Genomic DNA, 13,557 nt, shown 5'->3' on the forward strand with positions numbered 1-13,557 from the left:
AAAAAAATATTTGTCTTTCCAACTGCACTGTGAACCACAAAGTCCTCATGTTTTATTTTAGTCTGAGCAATAAAACCCTGTTCTTCCCGTTGCCAGCCTACTTCCACTGTACGCTGCTGTTGTTCTCTTGTAAATGTGTGCCTGCCTGTAGTGTGTGGGACGCTGTTTCAGAGGAGAGAGGCGGGCAAGTGGCTTCATGTGAAGATGTGTGGTTTTGTTACTAGCACAGTCATTTCGGAGTTGACCTGTTTTGGCAATTGACCTGAATAAAAGTCAGACTTCCCTCACATCATTATATATTTATAATACAATATACTGTATACATCCTAGTACAGTGCGTGGTTCCCAATCCTCATGACTTGAGTTTCCCTTAAATCTTTCACCTAAAAAACACTGCAAAATATTTCAATTAGCTTTTGAAAATATTATTGAAATCCAATCCAGTTTCCACTTCTTTGTTTTATCTGAAATAAATACCCCATGCTTTGAATGTGTGCAATTTGAGTTTTGTTAAAGCATTTGATGATAAAAGATGTTTATATTGATGCTGGAAGTCTTGTCTCTCTCCTGCCTGACAATAGACCTCCTGTCTGTAGTGCTTAAGTAGCTAATCAACCTTGACATTGACAGGTTTTCAAGGCTTGCTGTAGAACCACTATAGTTACAGTATAACTACAGTAGTTGTACAGTATATATGTTGCCATTAAGATAAAATAACATAAATAATGGACCTGAACATAATACTTCTCTTCCAGTACTGTAATATGCAGTATCTTTGTGTCTGCTAAAATACACCAACAACATGCGGTCGGTTACTGGAGAAGGGAAATGGTTGAAGTCTTGCGGAAATAAAGAGCAGAAGTATGTAGATGGAGGATGCAGGGTGCACCACATTAATGATGGTTTCTGTACTTGTCCTTTGAAAGCTCAGGCTCAAGTGTTTATCCAGCGCTTTATAGATTACACTAACAGTAATGTTTGGGACATTGGTAAATGAGGTGGGAGGCCATCTCTGTATAGTTATTGATCGCAGCTGAAACCATTCATTACTTTTGACATTTATAAAATGTATGATGATAGATATTCTCCTTGCTCCCACAAAAAAGCCCCTCCAAATCTGTTGTGCTTGAAATACTGAGTCTTGCTTCTCTGCTCTGATTATGAAGTACATGAAAGTATGTCAGCCCTTATCAGATTTTAAACAACAGTCTGGAGCTACTGTGAAAAGTAATGCCAATCCAGCTGGCTCTTATCTGCTGTTTACTGTGTCAGTAAATCCCAATCCATCTGTGGGAGCTTCTCATTATTTGGTTGCACACATACGATTGTGCAGGTGTCACAAGTAATGGCAGAACAGCGCCCACTGCAGGTCATGGACTGAAATACTTCCAGCTGTCTTCTGGGGCTTGTTGCTCCCCTGTACCAACAGCAGTCTATAAAGCAAGGTTTAACTTAGCATATTTACATGGATTCTCTCAAATCAAAGGTTTCTTTACAACTTTGTGTGATTAGACTTTTTACTTAGTTCAGTTATACGATTGAGCGTCCTATGAATAATGAGTGCACTGTTATTGGATGTGTAGTCAAATGTGATGAAAGAGAAGCGTCTGGAGGTGAAGGTTAATCTGAATAATTTTGTGCTGCATGTGTTAAAATAATATAAAATAATACAGGGATGTTACTTTTTATCTAAAGTGCAGCAATTAAATGAATTATACTGATGCGAAGGGCCATAGACCAGTGGTGAATGCAGTGAAGCATTGAAATAGATGCATTTAGCTCAGCCTCTGAACTTTAATGGTCTGTCTCACACCAAAACGTTTGCTATTGAGGTTATGATGACAAAGTACTTTTAAATTATAGAAAATCACAAGGGCCAAAACAAATTGCCCCAGAGTGTGGACATCCCTGCACTGGAGTATCAGAGCTTAGTCAAGTTTCTATTTTCAAGGTGTCAAGACTGTTGCTTCTCGCCGGCAGGTCAGATGTGCAGCCCACCGAGCCTCAGTGCATGATGGGAGTCAGGCAGGTCTTCCTTGTGCACAGGAGCCCATGCTTGTGCCAAAACCTCTCCAACTTTACAACACATAAAGCTTTTGCTGAACATGACACCAGGTCGAAAACGGCATGCAGGACCAATTGAGTCAGGGCCTGGGCCATCTGAAATTAATGTTCTCACCCTCATGTCGCTTGATCTTGTTGATCCATCCATTTTTGTTCCTGCCAGGTTTGAATTTCTCCTCCTCAAACACATTTTGTCATACATGTAGCTATGGATCAAAGCTGTTTAATTTCACAGTGCTTTGGACTTATAGGCCGTACATACTGTGTGCTGGAGATATACGTGCTGCAGAAGAAACAGATCAGTACATCAAAGTGGGTGTGGGTGTGCGCAAGAGGCCAGTGCAGAGATATTAAATATTTCATATTGGACCAAAGGCAGGGACATGTGCACTTGTTTATATTATGTGAGAAATAGATATAGGGCTTTGGGAAGAAGGTGAAGGCTGAGTGTCTAAAAATGTTTAGGTTTAGCATCTGTTGACAGCCTTTTGAAAGTGTCTCATGTCATTCATTCTTCAAGAGAATTCACTGAGAAACTCACTTGTTCTTTTTATGTGTGCAGACTTTGCTAAGTTGCTTTTACAAGTTGTTTTGCTCTAATAAAGCCACCAATCTAGCTTCTTAAGAGTTTAGGAATATAGTAATTAACCATTCAAAACATTTTTGAATGGCTAAAAGCCCAACAAACCGATACCCCTTAAAGAAAAAGTCATGTGACTGACACTCATAAATAGCTACCACATGTGTTATATATTTCTGCAACTTGTTTTGAGCATCTGACTGAAGATGCAACGGCTATGCATAGATGAAGAAATGCTTGTTTTACAGTCCTTTGTAAAGGAAAAGAGAAAAGGGGCTTTCTCTTTGGAGCTGTTGGGCACACATACACGCCCATTAACACACACATAAACACACGTAGGTGACCACCCAGACTGTGCCCCTGGGCCCCTACCCCTCACCTCGCTATGGGCGAGAGTTGAGAAAAACTACATCCGCACTTTCGCTCTCTCGCACTCTTCGTTTAGCTTCTCGTTTCCTCCCTTCTTCCCTCACTGCTCCCATTCATGTTGCAACAACTCATAAAGGAAGGAGACTTTGACCTCCTCAGTAAAAAGTTCCCAATCTGATCGAGTTACTGGTCGAGTGTGTGTGGAGTCGACACACTTTACATACGACACATTGCAACTTATTGATTAATTAAGTTGTGTTATCCACACTGTTTCACAAAAACTATTGTCTCATCTGCACGGCCACAAAGCTGTGCATTCTTTGCCCTTAGTTTGAGGCAGAACTACAGTGCTTCCAAGAACGACATTCAAACATCACAGCCAGAAGAATGTTACAGTGGATAACCACACATGCGTATTAATCACTATTTGCAGAGTTACTTTTGTGCTCTAACCACCTCATGGTGTCGTGTGGGGCATTTACTACTCCAGTACTCAAACCTAACTAATGTGACTAATTAGAGCCCCTGAAAGGGATTGCATCTCGACCCTCCTAATATTTTACCAAACGTTACGCCCTTGGTTATACCTGATAACACACGTAACATCAATACAGTTCACCCTATGTTTAGTCATTTAAACGTTTTGTTAAGTGCTTGACGTTTTAAAAGAAAACATTGAATGATTTGTATGCAAGTTAATAGGAGACCTAATTGAAGCTGTTGCATAATCACATCCAAATATGATGAGGAAAAGTGAGGCAGACAAGACAAATCCATCATTTAGTGCAGGCAGCAGAGCCTTGTGTGGGAGCAGTAGCAAAGGGAAGCCAACAGAGGTCAGAGGTCAGCTGGGATTTGGATTTCCTGTCTTTAGACCCCGGCGGAGCTCAAACACATCTCGCTCACCTCCCGACATCATCTGGAGGTGTTCTGCTCTGCCTCCTCTTCCACTAACACACCTGTGTTTTCCTGCTTCGCTTAAACATCACCTTTTTACTCTTTGCATCTGGAAGCTGTTTATTTGATCAACTCGGAAATTGCTGAAGAAAATATAAGTATGCTATGCATTTGTTACCATTGTTTTCATTCCTCACTTTGGATGAGCACATGTGTTTCTGGACATGTGTGTTGATACGGGATGTCCCACGGCAGCCCTCTTTATAAACACATCAGTTGGGCTGACAGTGCACAACAGGAGGGAGCTGCAGCCCAGAGACAGCCTGAGATAGAGGCCTCATAAAAAATCACTTCTAATTTATTTCCCTCTAAATTGGAAAGTGCACGCTCACACCTGACTAAATCATCAGGCGTCTACTGGAGACGGCCCCCCACCGACCAGCGCTGAAACCTGATCCCGGTTTAGCGGCGCAGGCCCAAGTCGTGGTCAGGCAGAAAAAACACACCGTCACGCTGTGTACACAGCCTTTTAATGCTTTCTGCAGATGTGCTCATGATAGCCCCTCCAAGACTTCTCATCTATCCCACACCCTGCTCACTGCTGTAGGCACAGAGACAACAAAATATGATTATGATTATGATTGCACCCATTGCTTTGTGCTTTTTGTCGCCTTTGCGTGCCCTCCTGCCCCGGCCACTACTCTGCTGTGTTTAGTCATTGTGTTCCATTTATTTTAGCTTGTGTTCTTTCTTTCTCAGTCTCCTCCATCACTCTCCCATGAAGGTCCGACTAAACAGGCTTAGGAAAAATGTGTTTTTGTGGAATCTATTGAAATCCATATTGCGCCTCTTTGTTTTTTGGTTGTTGTATTTGTCACTGCACACTGTGCAGAATCATCTCAGCATGCAAATTTATCGTCAGTCGAGATAAAGTCTGGGTCCTACTCGTCCGCATCAAACACTGTCTACACATATCGGCTAAAGGGGTTGAAGAGGGTGAGATTTTGGGCAATATCAGTTTTATCAGCTGTACATTTCAGTGTCCTGAAAATGTTTACATAAATAATTTCCAGGCTTGTGATTCCTGTGTTAGTTCAACAGGTCATATTTGTCTTTTGTCAGATCTGGATACTTTTTGAGAATTAAGAAAATAATTTAAATGTGCATTTTGAACATTTTTTTATTATGTGTTTATTCACAATTGGAAATCTGATTTAAATCACAGTATCAAACCTATACACATTTTCGTAGCATAAAAATCACTTGACAGCAGCTTCTACACTACAGGGACTCATAGGCCTGAAAGTGCATGTGCATGATGTGCATGTTTATCCAAACAATGTGTGACCTTCACCTTCCCACCACAAATACTTTACGCCCTTCATTAACTAATGAACACTGTGACGGAGGAGTCACTGAAAAAACACAACAACAAACCCCAGCATGCCCTGGGAAAACAAGAAGAGGGAGACTGAAAACTCACTGAACCACGTCTTGTGCACTCCCACAATAGTTTTCAGAAAGTCAATATGTGGCTGATCTATGGAGAGCAGTGTTTGTGTTACCTTTGTAAAATACAGCATAAATAATGTAAAGTGGAGGATTTTGAAATCTTGCTCCAATGTGAGTTAAACAAGACCATGTCAGGCTTTCTGTTGGTTTAAGCCGAGTGCTGTTGTGTTTTATTGTAGCTTAAGAACAGGGTGGTCAGATGTTGAGGTCATTTGGAAACAGTTTACAAACTCACACAAGGCCTGGGGTAGAGGTCAAAGGTCAGCCCATCTGTGGAAAGAGAAGAGGCGACTTGTTTTTACAACTTGTTCTCTTTTGCTGTTATGCTGTTTCAGTTGGAACCGGGAAAATCTAATCCTACATTTTTACTAATTAAATGGTCCAATAAATACGAGCAATTTGAAATGCAAATGTGCGACAATTTGACAGTGAATCTGGCCAAGTGCTTTAGCCGCATCTGCAACTTGTCCAGTGATGTGCCATAAATCCTAAGCGACATACTGAGATTGTTTTCTGAGTGTCTGTCACAGTCTCATACTCCCGTCATGCTGACAGGGATAAGTAACTCTATCTCCACTGTCTTAGTGACCAGATGTTCACCTCTGTGTAACCCATAGTCAGGTAAATCCACGCAGATTCTTCAAGCAAATCCAAAGTTTTGAATTCACAAAGGTACTGAAATTATATCTACTGTACAATTTGTAAAGGCAAAGATAAGTAAGTCCAAATCATAACATTTTACTTTTTCTTCTCACAGCAAGAGCGTCCAGGGTTGGACTTCTGATTCAGACCATCCTATGTGGAGTCTGCATAGTCTCCCTGTGTCCTCCAGTTTCCCATATATCTTGAATATTTACCACTGCTATAGATATTTTATGTATTGTAGATGAATAGCTGAAAGAAAAATATGATTCTCAGCCAGTCATTTCGTCTGTCCCTTGATCTTGCCTCAAAAAAATGTTCTTCCTGGATTGAGCAAATTGTCTTAATGCCAATAATAAATATTGATAATCATGTATGTTTATGTGTTATTTGCTTAGGACAGTGCACGTTGATGGACACACAACAAACCAAACCACTTTTTGAGATGAGCACTCTCCTTGTAGAGCTAAACGAGCAGAATGTCCCGTTGCTGCCACATCTATATTGATCTAATGGACGTACCCGTGCTCGTATGTGAGGAAAAGAAAAGGGAGAGCTCTTGTGATTTACAGGTTATATCTATTGAATCATTTTGTAATCAGGCTTTGAATGGCATCTTCTCATATGAAACTAAAGTTATATACGTTGTTTGACATTTCCGAATACTCAGCAGTTTAACCCATCATTTTTATGCAACAACTACACGTTCCTTGTCTTACACTCCTTGTCAGAGTCTAGTGCTGCTCCCCGGAGTGGTGACCCAAAAGCCCGGGCTTTAAACCCCTGTGTCCTCGTATCCCGGAGTGTACAGAGAGGGCAGGCGATGCCCTCAGCACATTACATAACACAGAGGAAGTCATCCGTCACTGCAGTGGAGTGAGTTGGCAGTCGACTGTGTCTCCCTTTTCTCAGAGGTGGCTGCTGCCGTTTGCGGGACGTCCCAGTGACAGCATCCTACGTGTGACATGTTTGTGTAAGCCTCAATCAGTGTGAATGGTCTGTGTGTCTTTCCCTAATGATTTATTGTGACAAATGATCCGCAATAAATAAACAACAAGCAAGCCACCCTTCTGTCCACACAAACAAACAAACGAACAAACATGAGAGGGGCGGACAAACAGTGTCAGACGCAGAATTTCAATGATCGATTAGAAAATCACTGATGGCATATTTAGTAGTCATCACCATGAAGCCTGCATTCTCCTGGTCTGAATTAAAGCCGGGAGTTTTATCTGCGCATTCCTTTGTGCCATTCCACATTGTTCACACGTGTGTCTCTGATGGAGATATTGTTATGGTGCCTTGCCCTGTGCATGTGTGTGGGATGTAACTCAAGATGCGGCGGCACAACACTGCAGCCTGTTCAAAGGCCTGTTTGTATTATTACAGCTTGTCCAGCTGCTCTGGACAGACAAACAAGGCTTAGAGCTTAGAGGCAGGACATGGACCTCCACTCCAGGCACCAACCCCTGTGGCCCGGCCCAACCCTGCTGCGGGGTAACCTCCACAAACACACGCCTACATGTGGACAAACTACAAGCACTGGAAAGATCTAATGCAGCACAGATGAGGCGGCCAGGATGCATACTAGTTTATGTCTGAAGCCTTGTATCTACAATCTTATGTCAAAGTCTTTGTCCAGAGGTGTTGAGGAGGACTTTGGAAAAAACTACATAAGAGACGGTACGTTTTGTCGATACCCATAGTCTGAACCTTTAGAGAAGTAATGCAGCAAATAACAGTAATCAGGCCTAAAGGGAGACCCAGTCATGAAAGTGGGTATGTTAGAAATGAATTAAGCTGAAATGTAAAACTACAACATTAATTTTAGGATTTCTGCCGAGTAATTCCTCCTATACTATACAGCAGTGGCTTTCAACTGGGATAATGTTGAAAAGCCACTGCTTTTCAACATCATCCTAGGGTTCCATGCCGCGACCCAAATAAAATACTATAAAATACTATATTTTCTCCAGTTAAAGCAGTACTAAGTAACTCATGCCCCTAGAGGTCATGAGCACCACTGCAGGTGTCGTAGCATGTTGCGTTTTTTACTCATTAATTGTCCATGAGAGTAAATACTACGCTGACAGAAAAGACGAGAGAGAGGGATATTGTACATCCAATTACACAATGGAGATAATTTTTTTCACTCAAACTTGGCTGTAAATACTGTTGAAGTGGCGCTAGCCCACAGTTAGCTTTGCCCGTTAGCCTGTTAGTTTCTTCGTGATTCTATTAGTGTGTATTGCGCCTCCGACCCGGTGGCAGGGAATGTTGCAATTGTGGTTTTCTGGCCAGAGATCATCCCATTAACACTTGTATTACCCCCAGAGGGACGACGAAAAGGATTTGTTAAGGTAACCAAGTTACTTAGTACTGCTTTAATGTTGAATAAACTTTTTGACCAAAACAACTGTATTTTTTTTACCGAATCAGATGTTTCTGTTTTTTTTAAGTGACAGACTTTACACAGACATCAAGTGATGGACATATATGATATAGGGTGCATATTTACATTAGTGAGGAGGACACAGAACACAATTGGAAAGACAAGCGGGATACATATGGGGATGAAGGATTGTGCATGATTGGATGAAGTAAATCTAGCCAACAGACAAAAGAAGTATGATCATGCGTTGTCATTGACACCATGATACCCTCCCTCTTTTTTACCCTCTCTCTCTCCGACCCACTCATAATGGTTCCATGACCCACTTTGGCCCTGGCCCACCAGTTGAGAACCACTGCTATCCAGTATTTGCATAATTATTTGAGCCAGGTGAAGTTGGGTGCATTTCCATTTTTCCAGGCTTGGGATTTGCGCAAAAAATACACGTGTTCTTGATTCCCAATGGCCAGAGGAAATGATACCACCTATGGGTACCAGGTGGCTATAAAATGTCAGGTGTTTGTGTTTGCGTAATTATGGGGGAAATGCATACCATGCAATTTCCACCTTTAAATACCCAGAGCACTTCCATTTTGCTCATCCTTTTTCTATGACCAACATGGAAGCTGTACACATCTATTCTACGCTCTGTGATGAGTAACATAAGCTCCCGTTAAAATATTGACTTTTCTTTACAGATGTCCTTGTATATTCACGCTTCAGTGAGCAACAAAAGGAAAGAATTGGCAGTATTCTCAAAAAGCACCCTCAACACTGTTCTCTTTCTCAGAAATATTTGCAGAAATATTTTTACTCAAGTACAGATTTGAAAAGACTTCCACCTCTATCATTCCAGCGTCTTGAGCTCCCGGTCCCCCCACCCCACTCTCCTCCTGGGGTCCCTGTGTGGCTGTATGTAACATCAGTAAAGCTGTCAGGCTCAAGCCAAAGTAAACAGGCCAGCGCTGGTTCAGGGGTGTTCAGGGGACGACGTGTTTTTCCTCAGGACCCAGCGACCCTCTGAGACTCTGGACTGAGGCCAGAAAGGGGCTGAAGGGGAAGATGATCCTTTTAGATATACCCCCAACCAGAACTCCTTTATGACTCGCGAGTTCTCTTCAAGCCATATTGTCATTTTTCAAACCTTTAACGTATTTGCATGTGATTTTTTTTACATATTTAAAAAGAATACAGTGGCTCTCAAACTCATACCGCTTTCAAAAATGTTATGCCAGACATAAATCAGGTCTGTACCAGGACTACACCAGGTCTAAATTAGAACTAAATCAGGTCTGAAATAGGACTAAACCATAACTATTCTACTTTGAAATAAGGAGACACAACAACAAATCTCTTGCAGTGTTTGTAAGATGCCTATTCTTAAAAAGTGGTGTCCCCCAGTGAATCATTTGCAAAATAATAATAATAAATGTGTTATGAAGTACACCGGAGACTTGTATTTTTCTGCTAACTTAGGCAGAGCTCTGATTTATGTTCCAGTAAAGCTATTGGGTTTTACCTGACTAAATCATGACTGTGTCCCTTTCTCAATAAAGTATTCATTATGGAATAAACTCATAAATAAGACTTTATTTCCAAATGCCTTTCATAGAGCAGTGGCGTTTTATAGTGTGTAAGGTTTTGGCTCCTCTTGCTGGGATGGCTCCTGAAGTGGAAACTCGTGCGAGCTAAAAGAGTGTGGCCGGGTATATGTTGTGTGGATAGAACTAAATACTGTACGGAGTAGTGATACCACTCACCCAGGTCTGACCTCCCAGCTCAGTGAGCCGCTTACCCATTGACAGGCAGACGATCTGTGCAAGGGGGGGAACCAGCATCCATGAGCTGCAAATCAGACGCAGTAGGACTGGAACAATGGGAGAAAGCTGGAGAGATGAAAACAACATTGGGAATATAGAGTAGAAAGATTTAAACCTGAGTGAAGATAAAATAGACTATATGAAAACAAGCCAAGGAAAGCATGTAGAATTGAATTAGGACTGTGAGAGCCACCAGCCGACTAAGAGGCAGTGCAGGCAGGGGTGAGAGGAGGAAGAGGTGGCCCATTACATTCTGTATATCAACCGTTACAGCTCTGGAAGTAGTGCGGAGGAAACTTCACAGAGAAACTGGAGAGGAGTCAAGACCACAGCACGTTCAGAGGAAAGAGAGGTTAAGAGACGCTATTTGCAAATGCTGTTTGTTTTGACCATTCCAAGTAGCAGGTGTGTGGTGCTGAGAGATGGAGGATAGAGGGGAGTCTGAATGCATTAAAAAAAAAAAAAAAAAACTGTCCAAACCAATGAACGTTACACTTTGAAGCTGAATTTGGGCATGGTTTAAAGATGGCATATCTGTTAACATTATATTGCGCTTAGTTCTGCTTTCAAGATGTAGCTCCGTATTTCAAACATTTTAAGAAATGAATTGAAGGCAGAGGAGAAGGGACCAGATCCAAGTGTGGAGGCATAATAATATAATATACAACATGTTGTGTTTTTAAACAATTGAGGCACTGTGAGAAAATTTTGAGAAGCTTGAAAAGAGTATTTTTCTTAAGGTACTATGCTTTTTCCTGGTATTTAGTTATAATTTCAAAGACATCTTATTCACTATCTTACACTTTGATGGTTAGAAAATGCACTATTGATCGAAAATAGCTGAAACAAAATATCCAGTAGTTTCACTTCCTGATTCTCCGAGGGAGCTAAAATAAGCTACTCCTACCCTCCCTAATCTTGCTCCCCTTCACTGCACAGCTGTTTCAATAAGGGGGAAAGCAAGGGCAGACAATGCACTTCTCGGCACAGCAAGACCTTAATTTATTTTTTGAAAATATTAAAATGTAGTGGACAAGGTAAAGGCTAAGCTGAACTTTCACTAACAAGGACCACAACCTCAAAATAGAGAGAAATACACAATTATTAAGCAAAGATGGCAATCATTTAGGCAAAATGTCGTGGCAAGTTGTGGGGCTTCGAATGTGACGATGAGCTTTCATCCTCCATACCTGAAAAATAGAAGGAGAAAGTGCTGAATGAGGGCCGGGAGAGGGACCAGGTGAGGGTGTGCGTGAGGTGCAGTCCTGCTCCTGAACTTAGTATAACTTATCTTCATTAAACATGCTTCACTTTTTGTGTTTAATTCTGTTACTTGTTACATGGCCGTCTTGAATAATTGATAACATGTGTTTGATATAAAGAAAAAACGTCCTATAGCAACAAGTAGAAAAATAAACAATAAACAGCCCATTTGCCCACAGAGTATTCTCATGTTGAACGATCTGTAAAAGAACTTCCAAAGCTGCTGCTGTAATGTTATACTATTTGTGTTAGACTTTTTATCTATGGAAAATCCCTTGAACAGTTCAATAAAAGATTTGTACAAAAGTTGAATGAGGACAGTAATAATACAACATACAGATGTTATGCTTCATTTTTAGAGATCAGCTCCCATCAGTAAAATAATAAACCATTACTAATTATCCTTAACAGCTTTTTTCCTTCTTCTTACACACACATCCTTATGAACTTTTCCTCTCTCGCCCGCCTCCTTTTTAGCTCATCTATTTCCTGTTTCCCAGCAGCCTTTGCTCTTCCTGTTGCTGGTCCCCATCAATCGCTCACAGTCACAATGGTCCACGACAGCTCAGCGACAGCCTCGTGACAGGTCTGCCACCGGGACGGCCCGCCAATCTGTACAATAAGAGAAGACAGACTCAAAACGCACTTGCACTGAACGCAGCTGGCGCCTCAAAGCTGTGTGGCCCATTCACTAGAACACACAGGACCGTTCACCCCAGAGCACTGATACATCCTGCACATCAAACTCCATTAAACTCACCATTTATCACCCTGTTGTAATCTCTGCATTGCCTTTGCTTTATTTTACTATAACCTACTGAAATAAAAACAGGAATTCATGGCAACAACATTTGAATATAAACCCAGAAATCACTGTAAAAAAAAAAAATAGTTTAAAGGGGACCACGCAAAGGCAACTTCTACGAGCTTTTAAACCATGTTACAACATTGTTCCCTCATCAACACCATACCCGGAGAATATTATTTCACTTTATTTACAATAGAGTTATCCTGTACCGTGGCTGTTTTTTCTTTGGCAGCACACGTCGTTTTTGGACTTCCTGCTTTTTATTGCATAATAGATAGAACCCAAAACTGTCTTCCAAATGTTCAAAGTCCACAGATCATGTGCTCTTTTGCAGCTTGCGTTCGCTACACAGCAAATGGCGCGATAAGTGACCCTCTCAGTGTTTTTTAACGTGCAAGTTGCATTTTTAACTAGCAGCAAATCAATGGCGCATCAAAGGCACATTCGTTTGCGCGCAGGTCGATGGCTATGCCCAAAAGAATGTGTATATAAGCCTCAATGATATGTTCACTTTAAAATGCACGGCGCTTAAACACAAACGTTCTTTTGGGTGCCTCAGCATTGATTATTTATAGTTTTAGTCATTTAAATAATGTCTCTCTGTGAAGATAAGATAAGCTCTGTTCGCCGACAGCAGTGGGAATAACTTATCAAAAACAAACTTCATTGTACAGCGTGGTTAACAGTTTCATGGTGACTTTGAACTTTGAGCACTTTTGAGCGCAGAACTGCTCAGAACCGATCCGGTGTTGAATTATGGGCTTTAAAAATGTGGAGGACAGTTTCAGGTTTCACCAATGACACAATGTAACCCAGGAAGAACAGCATACGCGTTAAATGTTGGCTATAAACATTTTAGAAGTAGTAACTTTGTACAGCACAAGAACTGAATATCATGTTAGAAAACTCACAGTATCTTTGTTGTAAACACACTTCTAACGCTAGTGTTCAGTTGCGTTTAAAGCCTCAAAAACAAATCGATCCTCACCACACTGTTCATCCAAATGTGTCGAATTGTTAACATGATGGAAGCTGTGGCATGGCAGAAACAAATGACTTCTGTCTGCTGTGTTCAATTATTTGTACTTTGATTTTCCCCCGGAACTTGCCACATACGCTTTACCCTGTGCCTGACTTTTATGTCGAAAACGTTGGAATAAATTGTAAGATACCTATACAATTATGCCTGGGTGGCACTTTGTGGAATATC

The sequence above is a fragment of the Gobius niger genome (genome assembly GCF_951799975.1).
Source record: "Gobius niger genome assembly, chromosome: 17".
Taxonomy (NCBI): domain Eukaryota; kingdom Metazoa; phylum Chordata; class Actinopteri; order Gobiiformes; family Gobiidae; genus Gobius; species Gobius niger.